General features: G+C 40.2%; 1 protein-coding gene across 1 annotated transcript in view; it reads left to right on the top strand.

The window, feature by feature from the left end:
• The window catches only part of FER (FER tyrosine kinase), a 369513-nt gene that overhangs the window by 292123 nt on the left and 56701 nt on the right, over positions 1–20689 (top strand). The gene's annotated exons all lie outside the window — the stretch shown is intronic.

Genomic DNA, 20689 nt, shown 5'->3' with positions numbered 1-20689 from the left:
CCCTTCAAGGAGGGATTGTTCGGTGGTCACAGCAACGTCGCTGAAAAGGTGTGTGCATGTGACGCTGAAGTAGCGATAATGTTCGCTACGGCAGCGATCACCAAATGTCGCACGAACGACGGGTGCGGGTGCTATCGTGCATGACATCGCTAGCGATGTTGCAGCGTGTAAAGCACCCTTAAGCCTTAGATTGGTGATGGGGGGTGTCTGAGATGCCTGCCATTACCAATCTGTAATAAGTGGCAAGAAATACACAAACACCGAAAAAATACTTTATATGAAATAAAATGCAAAAAGCCCCCTCTCTTACTACTTTATTAAACCCATAATTACCCCTTCAGGTCTGATGTAATCCACATGAGGTCCCACGGTGATTCAGCTCTGCTACATCTGAAGATAACAGCGCGCAGCCATAGAACAGGACTGGCCGCTGTGAGCTCCAGAGAACGAATGAGCCACCCAATCAGCGGTCACTTCACTCAGGTGATTCCCGGTCACAGCTGGCAATACCGCTGACCGTAAATACCCTGAGTGAGGTCACCGCTGAATGCGTGGCTCACTCATTTTCTACTTTAGACCTGCAGACCAGGTCTGTGATTATTTGCAGTCGGATGCAGGGGCGCTTCTGACTGCAACCAATCACAGATGAAAGCAGTAAATATAGAATGAGCAGGGAAGTGGAGGAGCGGCGGGCGGTACAACTGCGTCGGTGATTCGGTAAATATACCGCGCCTGCTCTAATCCCCCTATCCCCACCACCATTTATGTGTCAGCCAAATACCCTTGATCAACATTTAAATGTCTTTTTTTGTAAGGGGTACACCATGCCACTAGAACAGTGTTTTACAAAAGATCCAAAGTTTATCAACATAGAACCTTTATTTTGCCCAAAACATGATGATCATAATTAAAGAACAGCAATGACTGTAGCACAGAGAATATAACTACCGTATTTTTAGTTTTATAAGACGCACCGGATTATAAGACGTACCCCAAATTTACAGATGGAAAAAAAAAAAAGAGATGGGGTCAGTTTTTGAATCCGGGGGTGTCCTACTGGGGAGGTGGGGTGGCAGTGGTGGTAGAGTGAAGTCACAAGAGGTGGTGCTAGAGTACGTCGATGCTGCGGGCGGTGCTGTGGGGCTCCAGATGCTTACTACGGGGTGCGGCGTTGTAGCAGCCGGCTTCTCAGTGCTGGGGCAGCCGGCGCTGCTCGGTGCTTGCTGCGGGCGGTGAGGCACTGGCCTTTCTGAAGGGCAGTGTGGTCTTCAAAAAATTGGTGGCCAGAGCCTTGCTGCCGCCGCACAGAGCAGTGCTGCCCACCACACAGAGCAGGGTCTCTCAGAGCAGCGCCGCCCACCGCACAGAGCCTCCACCATCCCCAGTATGCTACATTCTGATTTTAAGATGCACCCCTCATTTTCCTCCCAAAGTTTTAGGAGGAAAAGTACGTCTTATAATCCGAGAAATATGGTAAGTTTTCTGTAGGTAACAACAGTCACCAATCAGTAGGAAGTATACAGACCTTGCTTTGAATGATTTCAGCACATCTGCGACTACAGGACATCACTAGCCTCTCATACTGCTCTAGTGTGATTTTGGTCCACTCTTATTCCAGTGTCTTCCACAGTTCATTGACTGTTGTGCGTTTCTTGGCCATAACTTTGTCACCAAGGCTTTTCCAAAGGTTTTCTATTGGGTTTAGATCAGGACTCTGGGCTGGCCATTTCATAGTTTGAATGTTTTTTGTTTCAAGCAAATGCTTTATCCGTTTTGATATGTGACAGTGGGTATTGTCCTGCATGAAAATTGATGGCTGATTAAGTGATAAACGCAAGTAAGGAACAACGTGTTGTTGAAGAAGGTTCTGATACACACTTGCATTGACTCCTCCATGTAGCTGTATGAGAGGTCCAACTCCTGCTGCAGAAAACATTCCCCAAACCATGTCACCTCCTCCACCACCTTTCACTGACTTCTTAGCTCCCTTTGGGTTCAGTCTTTCTACAGTTTGTTGGCAAACATAATGTTTCCCACCAGACCCAAATAAATTAAACTTTCTTTCATCACTAAAATGAAATGTGGACCACTTCTCCTCTGTCCACACAACATGCTCCTCACCAAAGGTGAGTCTAGCCTTTTGATTCTTTCTGCTAATGAGAGGTTTGTTCACTGTAGAGTGGACTTTCAGTCCAAATGCTCTTAAGTGTTGTGACACTGTATGACGAGACAGATCCTTACCTTGTTCAGTGCTGAACTGGCAAATAATTCCAGTTGCAGTGTTGAAACGATTACCCATGGAGATTCTCTGCATTATCTTGTCCTCTCTTGCATTTTTCTTTCAAGGGCGACCAGCCTTCTTGGGGGACTTGAAAGAGTTTGTGGTGTTTGTAAAGATGCAATATTGTCAAAATCACAGACTTGGAATGACCAACTTCTCTTGCTATGGCTGATAAGGTCACCCCTTTGGCCTTCATCCCGGACATCCTGCTGCCGGAGGGTTTCATTCACTTTGGAATGGTACACCATTTTTGCAAAGTCAGTGCAAACAGGAAAGCTAGGCTGCCAGTTAAACGGGGTTTGTCAGATAATTAAGGAAACTAGCACCAGGTGCCAGATTAACGCCAATAACTTGCTGGTATTTTTTAAGTGTTCTCTAATTTTGATCAGTGATGTTTTTCCATTTATCTCCTTTACATTTTTATTATGTGCTTTTGAAAAAATTAAGTTTATGAACTAAACTTAAAATACTGCTAGTTTACTCATGTTAGGATATAAGCACATAGGACTATACAATGACCTTGACATTTAGGAAATTCTGGTGTTCTCTAATTTTCATCTCCAGTGTAGATAGGGATCAATATATAAAGTGCAACTGCAGAATTGAGGAGTAGTATAAATACTAAACCGAGAAACAACTTAATTTTTTTTTGTTTTTATGAATAATTCTTTTATTATTATTAATTGATGTAGATGGCAGAAGATAATATACATTTTTTCAGACATGGTACTGTACAGGTGTAGAGTGTGTCCAGACACATAAGGTGAATTCTACACTTAGATTAGCTTGATGATAACTGGGGTGGGTTTGTCAGGAACACAGAAGAGAGGAGCAAGGTGTCTTCAGCACTGAGGAGAAGCAAGTCCAACTGGGAAATATAGTTTTAGCAGTATAGGAATAAATTGTAGGTTTGGTGGACATCGTTGACTCCTACATGAAGCTGGATGTAGGAGGGCCAGATAAAGATGCAAAAAGACATGTACAAAACAGAAACTTTGTTGGGCTTAGTCTGTATGTTAACAATAGATATGCATTTACTGTGCTTTGTGAAAAATAATGTTATTGTGAATTGATGCAGTACAGTTGCTGAGCTTTGGTCAACATGATGTTGCTATCAAAACATTAAGGCAATGCACCTAGGATTTCACGGTATTGAGCACCTTTGCTTGCTGCCAGCAGTGTTTTCTCTGGCTGGTCTCCCCGAGATCAGTGATTGTTTTGTCTTGCTGGTGTACTAGGCGTTGCTCCCACCTAGCCAGAATCCTACTCCACACTGATGGGGGGCAATACCCCGAAACAGCCGTCTGTGGATGGATACCTGGCCTTGGTATTTCCCTTGTGATATCTTTAAACTTGTCAAGAGTTGGATATTGACTAAAAGGGCCACTTAATATGGTGGTTATGGTGGTCTCCTAAAAAGAGCCACTCCTTGGCTAGGTCCTTCCCGGAGGGATATCTGGCTATTTTCCGTGTCGAGACTCCTAACAGAGGCTCCACGGACCTTTTTTGATTAACAAAACATTGATGGCAGACTGTGCTGACTCTAAAGAGGGTGAATCCTTGCTCCTTTTCTTATTTTGGAGCATCTGGAGTTCTCTTTCCTGGAAGTGGAAAACCCCTTTAAGTTATTTGGAAGTCTGTGGTCATTTCTACAGTGAGGTTCTGGAACAGTTAAATGTTTCTATGATTTAGGTAGTTTATTTTTCTTGTCCACAGAGTGCTTTCAGAGACAATCTCTTACAAGCTCTACACAACCTACCAGAGGCACTTCTGCCTCCCAGCAGACTAGATTTTCATGAAGACAAAATATTGGTTTGTACAGCTAGAGAACAGAAGCTGCTTGAGCGATGAATCACTATCGGATTTGTTTTTAAGTTTTATTTTATCTTGTGATTTTGTATGAAGGAATGCTGCTGAATATCCATAATATATAATGAAGAACTATTTCCAAAATTTGTATGTAAACTGGTGCCTTCTCATTTATAGTACATCTCTAAGTAGTAACATATTTTTTATGGATTATTTTTATATTTAAATTATATGAAAATAAAATTCATTTTGTTGATATTTGTAGAGAAAAAAACACATTAATACTTACTATAACCAGGCTTCAGATTTCATCTGGGATTACTCTGCAATACCTAATACAAAGGTTAGTCAGACAGCGAATTATCACAGCAAGCTTTGCACAGACATAAGACACAGGGAACACTGGCAAATTGGAGCAGAATTGTTAACTAGATAACTTTAGCTGTCACTCAAAATAATTACAAAACTAGTAATGCGGTGTATTTTCAAAATGACTTAACCTTTTTGCCGGTCAGAGATGGCTCCACTCATTCACTATTGGATTTCGCGAGGCTAAACCCTGGTGCAGAGTCTTAGGGATTTTACAATCTTCTATAAATATTGTGAAGAAAACATCCAGGTCACTTCCTTGGAGCAGTCTCCACTAGCAACTGCTGACGGCGCTCTGATACTGTGAGATTGTATGAAAAGGAGATTAAGTCTGGCAGTGGTGATGCTACAAGACAGTAAGGGTTAGGGCAGGCAGCGATCCCAAGACAGGAAGAAGCCCTGGTCAACTCCAAAATGTCAAATAAGCACCTTCACAAATGAACTGAAAACAATAAACTATTACTCAGGCAAGATATGGCAACTCGTAACTGGTTTATATAATCTGCGGCGATTAGCCAGAGGCTGAGTGCTAAACATCTGGCGTAAGCCTGTCCCTTTAAGTTTGACAGAGCTTGTGCTTGCGCTACAGGCTGGAGGTTGAGCATTTTCATTATCACTGGTTAACAGTTTTCGTTGAATTAGATCTGACACTTGTTTTTGACATTTTTTTTTCTTTTGAATCCAAAAGTGACCCCATTTTTCTCTGACAGCAACTTTTTAAGCTACGGGATACCCTCTCTTAATCTCCAAAACCATTCAACATCTTTATACAATGGAAAATAATGCAAAAAATAACCTGAATGTAATGTTTGTGTAAAGCTATTTTGTTCATACAAAGGATATATTGTTAAAGTAAGTCAAATTGTGCAAGTTGTAAAGTTAGGTAGCATTTAAGGTAAAACATTACTCATATCTTATTCTGGAGTGTTCCATCTCTGCACAATCTTGCCTTATGCTCAAAATGTATTCAGCCATCATATGTATATCAAATCTACCTTGAAACCATCCCTCCATGACCTTAAAATCTTGGTGGAATCATTCACCTTGCTCATCAATGAGTGCCCCAAGGTTTTCAAGGAAGTTATGTAGATGGATAGCTATGCAGAAAATGCACCTGTATGCTCATGTTGCAACCCTGAATATTGTAGCTCTCCCAAGAGTTTCTGGACAATTTTGGTGTAATTGTTTGCTTTGGTGTTACCAAGACAGTACTTGACAAGGTCTTTGAATGATAACCAAGCATTCTTTTGGAGTTCTGACATTATCCTGATGAAATGTTAATCTTTGATGAGCTACCGAATATGTGGACCATCAAACACAACGACCTTTATTTTTTCAAATGAGTCTCCTTAAACTAGCAATGCTTTACCAATTGCTTCATAACATGCAGTTTAATGTGCAGAGGTTGGATTATAATGTTCTTTCTGTCAAGAAGTGGCTCATGTAGAATGTTTGGACCACCATCTTTGAGGTCAGATCTTGAGGGCTAATGTTTCTGAAGCCCGCAGTAGCTAGTATTACCTGCAGGCACGATATCGTGCCGCCCCAGGACACCGTGCCAGCACAGCAGCCGCCTAGGACTCCGGGACGCCACAGGAAAAAGTCGACAGCAGCCTGCCAGTGACATCGGGGCTCAGGTGAGAAGTTCACAATGGACTCACATGACCCCGTGACGGCAGTGCTGCGAGACCCGATTACGGTGTCCTGGGGCGGCACGATATCGTAGCTGCAGGTAATACAAGCTACTGCGGGCTTCAGAAACATGGCGCCGGAGATAAGCGCTATGCGCAGGTGCCAACTCCGGCGCCATGTTTCTGAAGAGCGAAATCTGAGTACAACCAGAGAAAGGGAGGAACAAGCGGTGGGGGGGGTGGGTATACAAGTGCATAACCCGCCCGGATATTAGGAGAGAGGTGCACACGTCAATCAAAAAGTGCTTGATTTTTCAAACTTTATAAAGTTGGATTTCACTGCCTAAGCACCCGAGCTGCCCCCTGATGGTATGTACACAATGTGCCTTAAAGTGCCAGTACTGCACTGGCTGCACCTTATACATGAAAATCCTGATGTTTGGTTCCCTTTAAGCATATGCACTTTATTTACTTATGTGTTAGGATCGCTCGCATTGCTGGACTACTATAAGTGACTGATAAAATTTCTCCAGCTATGTTTATGCATTATCCTGTAACAATATTTATTTAAATGAAACACTATGTGTTCTTTCTCCTTGGAAAGTATATTTACTTATGACCCGTGCAATTTATTACTTCTATGTAAGCACTTTCACTTTTTGTAAAACTATGTTTTACTATTATATTATGCAATTATCCAGCTGTATGTGAGGAATTTCCTTTCCTGCCACACTTATTCAGTGTCTAAGCTACAGTGGTTTTCCACTAATAATTATTATATCCCTTTGGGCTTACTCTAGTTAAAGGGTGATTCCCATCTCCAAGATCCTATTCCAATATGTAGTAGGCATAATATTAAAGGGAACCTGTCACCGGATGTTTATGATACTCACCTAACGGTCAGTGCGGAGCAGACTAGTTGGATGGGCATCTCTGTTCTCCGGGTCCGCGCCTCCTTTTTCAGCCCTACTTTGTCCTCCTGAAGATAGTGTGGATGATAAGTTCTGCGTATAAATGTATTATAGTTATAAATGTATTATATACATTTATATAAATGTTATAGTTATACCGTAGTTATAAATGTATTATAATTCTGATATAGTTATGTCTCTTACCTCATGTGCAGGGCATTGCAGCTTAGGTAGCCATGGTTATGTCAACTTATAGTGTCACTTAGTTGCTCGTGGTCGTAACCATGAGTACCTGAGCTGCAATGCCCCGCACACGAGGTAAGAAACTTGGCTATATCAGGAGAACAATACTATATTTCTAAGTGGAAGTATTTGCTGATTTTATTATTACACCTAATTCATATTGGGATAGGATATTGGAGATGGGAACTCCTCTTTAAGCACAATATAATGTGTCTTAGGCATCATTCACACATGGATGCTCAGGTGACTTATGGACAGGATATCATCACTTCTGGTGGATCACCGGGTCACCCTGCAGCCAGTCCGCAGCCTCACTGTCCAGGTGACATAATCACTTCAGGGCCTAATGAAGACCTATGGGTGCAACTGGGGACAGTTTTTTTTTTTAAGTCATGGAAACCTCTATTATAACTTATTAATTATAATTTCCCAAGACAAATGTATTTTTTTGTCACTACAGCCATTAACTCTGACACTGCTTACTGATTGAAACTGACCTACATGGAGTAAATGGCACTAAATCCTGTTGTACATGGTTAAAAATATGCCACACCGCTGCTACAACACTTTTAGACTAATAGCGTGTGGTCAGATGAATTCTTACAATACGTTTCCCCAAATAATATGGATAAGGTAAATTACTTACCTTTCATGCCAGATTGTGTCACACTCTCGGCTGTTGAATAAAATAACAAGAACAGTCAAACAAAAAGGTTTAATCGCGTTATGAGAAATACAATAACTAATAGCCGGCATGGAGAATTGTAATTCCTCACACTCCAGCGCATAATTAGAATGTGTGAGATGTTCGCTGTGGCTCAGAAAAATAAACCACTTCTTTTATAGACCCCGCTCACCCAATCTGCACACTTTCTCCATTGTTTTTACAATTATTTCATTTTTCATTGTCGTGATTATCAATAGAGATGCTAATGTGTTTTTCCAATGCTGTGCACCTATGGCTTTTGAGTGCAGGTTGCTGCCATATGTCAAAATAATTTAACTAATCCAGCATGCTTGCTTTCACGTAGCCTAGGAATGTAGCGAGAATTGCCTTTGGGGGATACATTTTCTGTGAATAATGACAGGCACACTGTTTTGTTGAAGAGAAATGGCACATATAACCTAATGTGCTTTTCCTATTTCTTTCTCTACCATGAAAGTATCCATTAAAGTTAAAATAAATAATGAGATTCATGTCCATCAGCTAACCGAGAACTGGGGATGGGAAGAAGGTACAGTAGATTGATGCCGTGTCGTTTTAATGAAACATGCTTTTAGGCCATCTGACAGTAAACTAGCCATAGGGCTCTGTACCGACCTGACTGATTAAATGTTGTACCATTTTTATGATATAACCCTTGGCACCTACCATTTTCTTTTATCTTCTCTTTTTTTTTTTTTTTTTTTTTTATATTTAAATCTGGTGTCATGCTTATTACAGCTTGTTCTATGACATATTTTAGGCTACATTCACATGACCGTTCCGTTTTTGCGGGCTGCAAAAAACGGTCCTTTTTTCACGGATGCATCCGTGTGACATCCGTTACGTATACGGTCCGTGTGTCATCCGTGTGCCTTACGTTTTTGTTGCGGACCGCAAAAAACGGAAGCAGCAAGAAAGATAAATAGATGAGTAGATATAGAGACAGAGAGATAGAGAGATGAATGAATGGAAAGACAGATGAGAAAGACATATAATGTCCCACCCTCCTGCATATTCTAAGCTAGCACCCTTTTGTGACTTTCATGTGGCACTAAGGGGTGCTTAACCTTGTATTTAGCCTAAAAAATAATTAAAAGAAAATGACATGGGGTCCCCCCTATCTTTTGTAGCCAGCTAGGGTAAAGCAAACTGCTGCATCCTCCAAACCATAGCTGGCAGCTTCACCTTGGCTGGTAATCCAAAACAGAGGGCACCCCACGCTGTTATTTTAAATTAAATAAATAATTTAAAACAAAAAACATGGGGTCCCCCCCAAATTGGATCACCAGCCAAGGTAAAGTGGACAGCTGTGGTCTGGTATTCTCAGACTAGGCAGGTCCACTGTTATTGGACACTCCCCAGCCTAAAAATAGCAGGCTACAGCCGTCTCAGAAGTGGCGCATCCATTAGATGTGCCAATCCTGGTGCTTTGCCCCAACTCATCCCGTTGCCCTGGTGCGGTGGCAAACGGGGTAATATATGGGGTTGATGCCAGATGTGTAATGTCACCTGGCATCAAGCCCTGGGGTTAATGATGTCACACGTCTATCAGATACCTGACATCACAAACCCAGTCAGTAATAACAAAAAAAAAATTGACAACAAAAGTTTTATTTGAAAAAACACTCCCCAAAACATTCCCTCTTTCACCAATTTATTGAAAAGAACAATCAAATCCGGGTCCGGCGTAATCCAATAAGGGGGTCCCACGACGATCCATACCATAGTCACTGTCCCAGTCAATGAAGAACAGAATGTTCCCCATTGGCTGGGAGAGCAGTGCAGTGACCTGAGCTAACATCAATAGGTCAGCCCAGGTCACTGCAGGGGATGACCAGCGCTGCTGTTAGGAGGTTAGATGAGATCATTACCTGCTGTGATGATCTCCTGCTCTCTTGACATCAGCACTGTCACTGACTTCTATGCCCGCCGCGTTCACAGCGAAGAATCGCGGGAGCCCTTGACGTCACCGCTAGTGATAGTCTTGGGCCGTCCGCGAGACTTGATGTGAGAACGCGGCGGGCATAGAAGGCAGTGACAGCGCTGACGTCAGGAATGCAGGAGATCGTCACAGCAGGTAATGATCTCATCTAACCTCCTGACAGCAGCGCTGGTCATCCCCTGCAGTGACCTGGGCTGACCTATTGATGTTAGCTCAGGTCACTGCACTGCTCTCCCAGCCAATGGGGAACATTCTGTTCTTCATTGACTGGGACAGTGACTATGGTATGGCTGCCTGCACTGCAGTGTGAGAAGCTGCTGGTTCTGCAATGCAAGCAGCCACGGGGCTGGCAGGAAGTGGGACACAGACTGCAGGGGCACCTGATGGAGGTCACACGGAAGTGCTTCCATGCGGCTTCCAGGGATTTTGCGGGCCCATTGACTTGTATTGAGTCACGGTCCGTTATTACGAAACAGAATAGAACATGTTCCATAATAACGGAACGGACATACGGCATCCAATGTGTTTTTTTTTGTAGGATCGGATGCATACGGAAGTTCTTCTATGTGCCATCCGATCCTACACAAAACACATTGAAAAGTCGGTCCTGTCCGTGGGTCCGCAAAAAAACAGGAACTGACCAGGACAAACGGAACGGTCATGTGAATGAGCCCTTAGTATGAGACTCTGAAAAATATACCGTATTTAAGAATAATTACAAGTGCCTAAAAATGTTCAGTTAGGTCATTTTTTGAGCAGCAATGGCATCACACAGTTGTCCAACATTTCTGGCTGTGTTCTCCAATTTCTTAAAAAAAAATAACAAAAAAACTTTTGGCTGTGTTAAGAAGGGTATACAAAATTTCGGCTCTGTGATATCCACAGTTCGATGTGCGCTCATCCACATTTCATATAAGTGCAGAAGCTGTCTGATATTGAATGTACTTTTTGCATTAATTAAATTGAACGTGTCAGGTGCAATATGCACCCAGACACATGAGCAGCTCTCGGTGAATATTGCTATTCCCTGCTTAACTGTCCCTGTATCTAGTAGCAAACATAAAGAGATCTTTAGAAAAAGTATTTCTAAAGATCCTTTATGATTTGCTAATGAGTGTAGGGACTAGTTGCAAGGGCATTGGTTTCTGCTCTCATTCTGCCCTCTTAGCATGTTAGCACACCCACAGGGGTGTGCTAACCAGGGCTGTGGAGTCGGTAAGCCAAACCTTCGACTCCGACTCCGACTCCTCAAATTCTCTTGCACCGACTCCGACTCCGGCTCCGACTCCGACTCCGGCTCCGACTCCGACTCCGGCTCCTACATATATTGCTTATAGTTAGGTGAAAAATTTATTGTAGTACATGAATATGTGTATGTGAACATCAGACATTTAATAATTTTTATGATACAATAATCAAGATATTTGGATAGAACATAAAATATATTTATTGGAATACAACTTTAGAACACAAAAAACTGTAATAAATTGTAAATATGTAATACACTATGTAATATACAGTAGATTGCATATATATCTTGTGTGTGTATATACACTGTATATATATATATATATATATATATTTTACATATTTACAATTTATTAGTTTTTTGTGTTCTAAAGTTGTATTCCAATAAATATTTTATGTTCTATCCAAATATCTTGATTATTGTATCATAAAAACAATTAAATGTCTGATGTTCACATTGTACTACAATAAATTTTTCACTTAAATATAAGCATTATACTAAATGTTATTATTTAGTAAAATATTCAGCACATTCTGCATTGCACTCCTGTCCCCAATTTATTATATATTTTAGGAGTCGGAGTCGGTGCATTTTATACCGACTCCGACTCCGACTCCGACTCCACCAAAATGAGCTCCGACTCCGACTCCACGACTCCGACTCCGACTCCACAGCCCTGGTGCTAACATGCTATTCAGTGCCCATTGACCAGCATCATTATTGGCAGTGACGCGCTTACCTGTGTTTGTTGAACTGCCTCAAAATGCTGGGCATAGGGTCATTGCTCACAATCAGATGTACCCGGCACTTTCGGTCATGCGCACTACACCAGTTTGAAGACGTGACGTGTAGATCCTGCTTAGATTGCGCACTGAGCCGAAATCTAGTGTCGGGCGCAGTGGCAGCAGAGGTGAGCATGGCCATGTCTCGGACACTGCATTCATTAGCATGTTATCACGTCCACAAGGGTGTGCTTAAATGCCATGGGGGCCGACTAGCCAAGGGAACTAACGCCAGTGCTACTAGTCACTGGCATATCATAAAGGATCCTTAGAAATACTTTTTCTAAATATCTCTATCTATGCTACTAGATACAGGGACAGTTATGCAGGGATTAGAAATATGCACCCAGAACTGCTTGTGGTTCTGGGTTCATATTGCACATGACAGGTTCCCTTTAATTAACAATATTATTTATATAGCTCCATCATATTCAGCAGCACTTTACAATGTACAGACAATAAAGACCATGAAAGTAACACACAGTTCAAAAGTTACAGGAGAAGTGAAGGCCCTACTCACAAGCTTACAATCTATAAGGAAATAAGGAGGATACAATAGGTAAAATGTGCTTGTTATGTATGGTCCAGCCATCATCATTCTAATAAATAGGGTGTTTCATTATTAAGCTGCACGATCTCGTCTTCAGGCACTATGCCAACGTGCAGTTACCAAGTGTATCAGGTGCACGGAGGATGTGGAGACAGATGAATAGGAGGGAGCAGATTCTTATGAACATTTAGACAGAGGTAACACGTGAGAGTTACTGTAGGTTAGTGAGTTAAGGTGAAAATCCTGTCTAAAAGATGTGATTTTGAAGCATGCTTAAAAACGTGGGTCTAAGTATTAGTCAGATCATCTGGAGCAGTGCATTCCAGAAAACTGAGAAGTCATGGAAATGGAGATGCAAGGTCAAGATTATAGAGGATGCTAATATTAGATCAATTGCAGGATGGCAAGCACAGGTAGGGTGATAGACAGAGGTGAGGGAGGAGATTTAGGGTGGTGCAGAACGGTATAGAGCTTTGTGGGTGAACAACATAAGTTAGTATTCTGTAGTGAATGGGCAATTAATGACACAAGAAGGAGACATCGGTGAAGTAGCTGGACAAAAATATGACCCTGGCTATTGCATACAGGATGGATTGGAGAGGAGAAAGTTTGATTTAGATTGAACACGACCAGAAGAAAGTTGCAGTAGTCCAGGTGAAAATTAGTCAGAGCGACAAAAAGAGTTTTTGCATTTTCAAAGGTGAGAAAAGATCGGATTTTAGAGGGGTTTTTAAGATGCAAGTAACATAGGCGTGTGAGTGATTGTATAGAAGGAATAAAGGAAATGTGTTTCAAATATGACCCTAAGTCAGCGAGCGTGCTGCTGGGGGAGTTTGGTTGATCTACCCAAGCTAATTTCAATATAGGGTATAGGTAGATTAGTAGGTAAAGGAAACACAATAAGTTCAGTTCTGGAGAGATTTAGTTTCAGATAGAAGAAGGTCATTGTGTTAGACAGCTGACAGACAGTCACTGATATTTTATATTAAGGTGGGGGTGATGTCAAAAGAAGAGGTGTATAATTAAGTGTCATGAGCAATAGAGATAATACTAGAAATCAAATCTAATGATTGTTTTTCCTATAGGGATAGTGTACAGAGAGTAGAGGAGGGGACCTAGGACTGAGCGTTAAGGGGAGGAATAAGAACTGGCAAAAGATACAGTGAAGGAGCGGTAAGAAAGGAGGAGAACCAGGAGGGAACAGTGTTCTTGAGGCTAAGGCTAAGTTCACACTTTCGTTGTTTTGCATTAGTCACAATCCGTCATCTTGCAAAAATATTTGCAGGAATCCGTTTTTTTCCCATAGGCTTCAATTATGTGACTGATGACTTTGCGTTGCATCTGCCGCGTGATGTATTGGTCGTTTACTGACCGACCGTAAGGTGGGAGCAACGCTGAATGTAATGTTTTTTTGTGTGCGGCGGATCGTTTTTTCACTGTGCGCATGCCCACAGTAAAGAACCATAATGACTGTAAATTCAGTTCCATTTCCAGCTGCCGGAATGATCAGCAGATTGCCTGGTGGCTGGCTTTTGCGAAAAATCAGCTGGTCGCCCGGCGGCCGGCTTTTGTGAATGATCAGCTGATCGCCCGGCGGCCGGCTTTTGTGAACGATCAGCTGATCATTCACAGCCGGGCGATCAGCTGATCGGTTACAAAAGCCGGTCGCCGGTAAAACAGTAAACAAAAACCCCAAAAAACAGATATTTCTTTTTTTGCCGCATCAGTCACATCAGTTGTGCAACTATCTGCAATGATCCGTTGCATCAGTCACACAACTGATTGTGACTGATGCAAAACAACGCAAGTGTGAACTTAGACTAATAGAGTAGAGCATAGTGAGGAGGAGGAGCTGGTGATGCACAAGAGAGATCCAGGAGAATCAGCAAGGAGCAGACCAAGCATTCCTGTAGTTTTGAGATAAAGGGAAGATTAGAGACCGATCTATAGTTATCAGTGCAAATCTGGTCAAAGGATGTTTTTGTTTTTTTTTTTTTTAAGTAAAGGGGTTAAGATGGAGGAGGGAAAGATACCAGAAGAAAGTGGAAGGCTAAATATTTTAAATATTTTAGGTAGGTAGTGACAGCTGGGGTAGAGAGTCTGGGGTAGAGAGTCTGGAGGAGATGTGAGGGGATATTCACTGGTGCTTATTGTAGGGCAAGAAGATGAAAGGATCCTCTTAATTTGTTCTGTGACAATCTCAAAGTTGGAAAGTGAACTTGAGGTGCGGGAGGGAAGGGGTTCCAGGCTCCAAGGGACTTGTGCAAAATTGTTCTGATGGATGTGATTTATTTTTTCCAGGAAATAAATGGCAAGATCATTAGCACTGAAGTTGTTGACCGGGGCCTGTACTTCAAGGCTCAAGAGTGAGTGGAAGGTTTTGAAAATTAATTTTGGATTGTCAGCAACTGATGCTATGAGGGTGATGAAGTAGACTTGTTTGACCAAATGAAGAGCAGTGTTATAAGATTTGAGCATGAACTAATAGTGAAGTCTTCTGCTGAAAGTGATTTTCTCCACAGATTATTTCATATTGAAAATTGTCCGTTGGCAATAAAGGGTGTGTTCTCCATGGGCTGATTACGGTGTGCACATCCGTATAATGCGCTCGTGGGAATGAGCCCCTAGGCATAGTTGGAAGGAGCCACACTTTTACTACTCCTAAAGCACACACATTTTGTAAAACCTTTTTGCCAAAAAACATGCCTCCAGTGACTATTTTGAATACCTCAGTACTAGAGCTTTTGCATCTTTACAGCCTAATGTATATTTATGTATGTATCATGCTTGGAATATGTTTCCACATTTTATAGTGCCATGTTGGCACTTTATGCATTCAGTGTGCAAAACCTGGTTCTTTATGTTGTCAGAGGCCATCAGGGCAAACCCCCTGTGAGTGCAGGTTTTCTTAAATCATCCCAGCTATGTTTATCCAGTTTCCACTTGAAGATTTCCATTGATGGAGTGCTCCTTACTTCCCATGGCAGCCTTTTCCAGTCTCTGACTGCCCTCACAGTCAGAAAGTTTTTCCTAATGTCTAATCTCAATCTCCTTTCTTTTAGTTTCATCCCATTGATTTAAGTACTTCCTTGTGCTAATGAGAATAAGGTAGTTCCCTCTGCACTGTGACTACCATTCAGTTATTTCTGGACTGATATTATGTCTCCTCGCTATTAGTCTTTCCCATATTGCATTTACACTCCTGGCCACCCATAGTTGAAATTCTGCAGTAAAGGTCTTGTGGTTACACACTCAATTCTTTATATTACAAGTGTGAAATATTCACTGACACCAGCTGCATAACTTGACTTGCTACAGAGTCCAAATCCTTGGCACTGGTAAATTTACATATCAGATTTTTTTTTTTTTTTTTTTTTTTTTTTAGTAGTATGTGCATCATATCTCTAAAATCTCATGCACGATACTGGTTTTATAGAAGGAAAACAATTAGTGATGAGCAAGCACTACCATTCTCGGGTACTCGTAACCAGCAGTTAGATGCTCAGATGGACGTGACTCAAGTACCTGAGAATAATAGAAGAGAGTTGTGTATTCTTGCATTTTCCTTGGAAATCCTCATGAAAAATGCTTGAGTTTCTCATGGACTTCCATAATACTCAGGTACTTGAGTCGCAGCCATCCAAGCATCAAACTGCTCGTTACAAGTATCGAGCAGCCAAGCATGGTACTGCTCGCTCATCTTTAAAAACGATATATCAAAACGCTTCAAAATCTGATAAGTATTACTTTTAGCTATTTTGCTTTTATAAACGTGGAAGCAGGGATGTGGAGCCAGTAAGCCATCTTCTCTGTTTTTCTACACTCTCACTCCTTAAATGGCCATAATCAATAATAAAAAATGTATTTTAATAAATGGTAAGATCAAGCTTTTTCCACACCTCAAAGAGAATAATGAGGTTACTTGAATAGATGGAACATAAAACATATTTATTTGAATACAATTTTTCTAAACCAATAAGTTTTCTAAATTTCTAAAAAAAATAATATTAACACACTATTTGTAAGGTCTTTTACTCCACCCAACACAGGCTCAGGCTCCACAGCCCTGGGTGGAAGAACACATTTATTTCCCCGACCCAAAAAATAAAAGCAGAACGTGAAACTGGTTAATCCCAGAATGTTTGTGATTTCAGTTTCCCTGTAATGTTTTTCCTGCATTTAAGCAGCATGGTTCAGTGACAGCCTTCTTTATGAGTTGAAGAGAAATTTTGCATGCTCGTTTTTCACTTTAGCAATTTAGTAAGCCATGCACGGAACGAGCTCCATAAAATAATGTTTCTTGTGTCATAATTCTTTTCCAGATTTGCTCAAAGCTGTACCCTGTATAAAGAAAAATCATCCCATTAGCTTGTCTTACTGTTCAGTCACATTAGCGGAATCCTTACTTGCAAAGCGAGCTTAAGGATGAGATGAAATTATCCTCTTGGTGTTAGCCAAGAATTTGTTTTGTTCTATGATTAAAATAGCTTTATACTGTGAAGAGCAAATTCAGTTTTTAAACTATTTTATGTTGTAAAGGGACAAAAGCGTTAGAAACGTTTTGTGTTGTGGTAATTATAATATTATGTTGTATATAAAGATGTTGACGACTAGTCCTTAGAGAATCTTTTATGCCTTTAAATAAGGGTATATTTTGCCTTAATAAATCTAATCTAATGGCTGGTAAGCTATCGGGAGTGAAGCAGACTATCATCCTTCTTGGCTAATTTACCTGATAGGAATAAAGTGCTTACTCTTGCGTCCCCCAAATTGGGAGCCTAGAGGGTAGGTTCCCCAGTTTGGTTTCATTCTCTGCATTGGGGAATCAGGGACATTATGTGAATTACAGTAGACTTAGCACATTGAGTGGGCGCTGTGATTATTATATAATGGAGCACCCAAATTACAGAACTGCCATGTGTACTTGATTATGTATACAACTGTATGGCGGTCTTCATCAGTGCTCCCCACGGAATCTTCCATTTTTGCTATTTTTGTTTATTTCCATTATTCTTTACTGTCAGTAAGGAATTCTTTAAACTTTGTAAACTAAGGATAGTCAAGCACAAGGCCACAATATTAAATGGGCACTTACCCGTGGAACTTTCCGCCATAAATCATCTTCACTGCTTGACGCTTTAATAATTCTGCAATAAATCAACTCCTGTCACTGGGAGTGGCAGTGTTTCCTTTCTATCACAACTATATTAATAATATTGTGTCTGGAAAATTAAGACAAATAAATGTTTGAACCTTGTTTCCATGTTCTAGCAGACATGTTAAATGGGTTTCTTCTAGTTTTGTCTTGTTTTCCCAGTCATACAGCTAAAAATCCCCTAAATATTTCTTATATGCGGAACCATTCAGTTGGAATAAAAATGTTACTGCTTATCTCTATAGTCCTTGAAACTTGACTTGGTTCTTGGTTCATTTATTTAAAGGGTACCCTGTCTCGTGTAAGGAAAGCTATTGACCTGCAGATATGGGGTTAATCTTCAGGTTAATATAGTTTATGCCCGGAAGTGAGGTTTAATATGCAGGTTTTAAAGAACTTTCTTGCTGGCAGTGTTCCGGTTTCAGTAACCGGGGCGGCGCCGGCGCAGTTTCAGTCACCACTCAGTGTATGGAGAGCAGTGGCTTAACCGTCTCCCCTGTACTGACTGACAGCCACTCAGCATTAGAGTGAGCGGTCAGTCATTACGGGGGCATGGTCACAATATAAAATCACAATTGTAAGAAAATTGACTTTAGATTTAATAGAAATGCATGCTCAATCTAAGATTTCTATACATATTGAGAAAATCAAACATGAAGTAAAATTTTCCAATAGAATGATTGGGAACAAAATATCATCCTTTGTCTTTGTGAAGATGTTCTACTGTAGACGATATGGTAATAGGCAACTCACCTGGGTTTCTTTCCTGCCGTTTTTCCTTTTAATTCCGGTGATTCTGCGGCTGGACTGTCCACTTTGTTTTTATGATGGCCACTTCTAACTTCATCCATCCACCCAAGATTATTTTTATATATGTGATATTTTTATTACAATGCTTTTTTTTGTCTGCCATTTTTTTCCATTCTTTTTGTGTTTTGTTAATGCCTTAGGTCACATTACTTTACCGGAATTTGCTTTATAGGATTATTAACAATTAAGTTTAGCAGATAAAGTAAAGCAAATACATAAGTGCAACGAATACAAAAAATACATTTTTCTTATCAAGTTCAACTTGTAAAAAAGAAACCCAAGGAGTGGTAAATATTAAAACTTTGTCCCTATAAATCCATTAAAAGACAAAATAAACCAATATGCCCAAGAAAGGAGAATTTTTTTTTAAAAATATGAACATGGGGATCAGATGGAGTTAACTTTTAAACAAGACTGAGAAAGTGAACTTAGAAATAAGATAACATTATTTTCAATGTTGGCAGCTAAGAATTTGTTATTGTGTTCCAAAAATCTTTGAAACCTGCTAGCTCTGGAAATGCCGGGAGCTGTGTATAACAAAGTCCTGCTGGAGCCTAACCCATGAGAATCAATCCTATACATGCGAATAATCCTAAAGCTTTTCTATTCTCAAATGTTGATATATAAAACTGTGACCCTCTGCTGGTCCTCGATGTACTGAAAGGTCTTCCAGCATTCTTATGAAATCCTTAGTGTCTGTATGTTTCTCACATTTGGATCCAATGTTACCAGTCAACGAAGAAATATCAACAGTAGCAGGCAGACTGGTGGAAAAAGGAATATGTTGTATCTTTATTATAGCAAAATTACCTTCTTGTTCTAATCAGGGTTTTATGTTAAATTTATTATTTTGAAAATGTTGTTTGAGCATATCATTATTTGTTAGATTGCTAATATTTCTTCCTTTCTTTTTCATTCTTTCCTTTCTTTTCTTCTTTCCTTCTTTCCTTCATTGTTTCTTTCCTTCAGTCTTTCATTTCTTTCTTTACTTCATTGCGTCTTTCCTTCATTTTTTCTTTCATTCTTTCTTTCATTCTTTCCTTCATTATTTCTTTCATTTCTTTCTTTACTTCCTTATTTCATTCATTCTTAATTTCTTTCTTTCTTTCTTTCTTTTCTTTCCCTCTTTTTTTACTTCATTCTTTCTTTCCTTTCTTTATTTTTACTTCATTCCATCTTTCCTTCATTTTCTTTCCTTCTTTCTTTCTTCCCTTTCTTTCCTTCTTTCTTTCCTTCATTCTATATTTCCTTCATTCTATCTTTCCTTTCTTTCCTTTCTTTATTTCTCTTTACTGCCTTCATTCCTTCTTTCCTTCATTTTCTCTCCGTCTTTCTTTATTCCCTTTCTTTCCTTTCTTTCTTTCTTTCTTTCTTTCTCCTCTTGCTTCATGCTGGACACATGGCTTTTTTCAGCAATGGCCTGACCCACACCCTAGTTGCTTGTATAGACTCTTTTGGAGTATGCTCGAATATGGACAAAAGTCATTGCGTTTGGGGGGTGAGGAGAGAAACTGTAATAATACTCAAACCTGTGACATCTACAGTGTATGGAGATGTCACAGTTTCACTGAAATTCTGTATTTGATAATAATGAAAATACTCTACATTGTTCTGAACAGAAAGTATAAATCGATTTTAAAACTTAGGCTAGGGCACATGAGAGTATAAAAAAAAATCGATTTCATGTTCATCCAGAAAAGTGCAACAACTTTTTTTTAACTTTTCATCTGTGTGCAATCTGTTTTTTTACTCAGCACTTGTTAATCATTTACAGGACCATTTACATTTTCCCATCTTACAGAATTGTAGTGTGTCCGCAAAAATCTAATGCTAAACTGATGTTCCGTGTGGTTTCCAGGTTTTTGTTTTTTTTTATTTTCCTTGCACTGGACTGATTTGAGTCAAATCGCAGTATGCCACAATTATTTACTCATGATGAGAGAAAAGCAGCTCTGCACTGCAACATTAAATAATATTGGTCCGAGCACAAGCCCTTTTATTATCAGATTGCACCATTTGACTTATACCCTCGTGTGAGCGAGCCCTATGTGTCAAAACTGCAAGATTTCTGTTTTGCTTTTTTTTTTTCTTTTTACATAAGGAAATGAAAGATTAAGAAGAAAAAAATGTAATTGCTTTGGACACCTTCAGACAGTTGTTTTAAATTTATTTTTTAATTTGTAAAGACCGGTCAAATAAAAAAGGAGGATGTGCATGACTGTATGCTAGATGTGGAATGAAGGCGAGTCTT

Source organism: Anomaloglossus baeobatrachus, chromosome 1 (genome assembly GCF_048569485.1).
Source record: "Anomaloglossus baeobatrachus isolate aAnoBae1 chromosome 1, aAnoBae1.hap1, whole genome shotgun sequence".
NCBI classification, from domain to species: domain Eukaryota; kingdom Metazoa; phylum Chordata; class Amphibia; order Anura; family Aromobatidae; genus Anomaloglossus; species Anomaloglossus baeobatrachus.
This window is presented reverse-complemented; position numbering and strand designations above follow the sequence as displayed.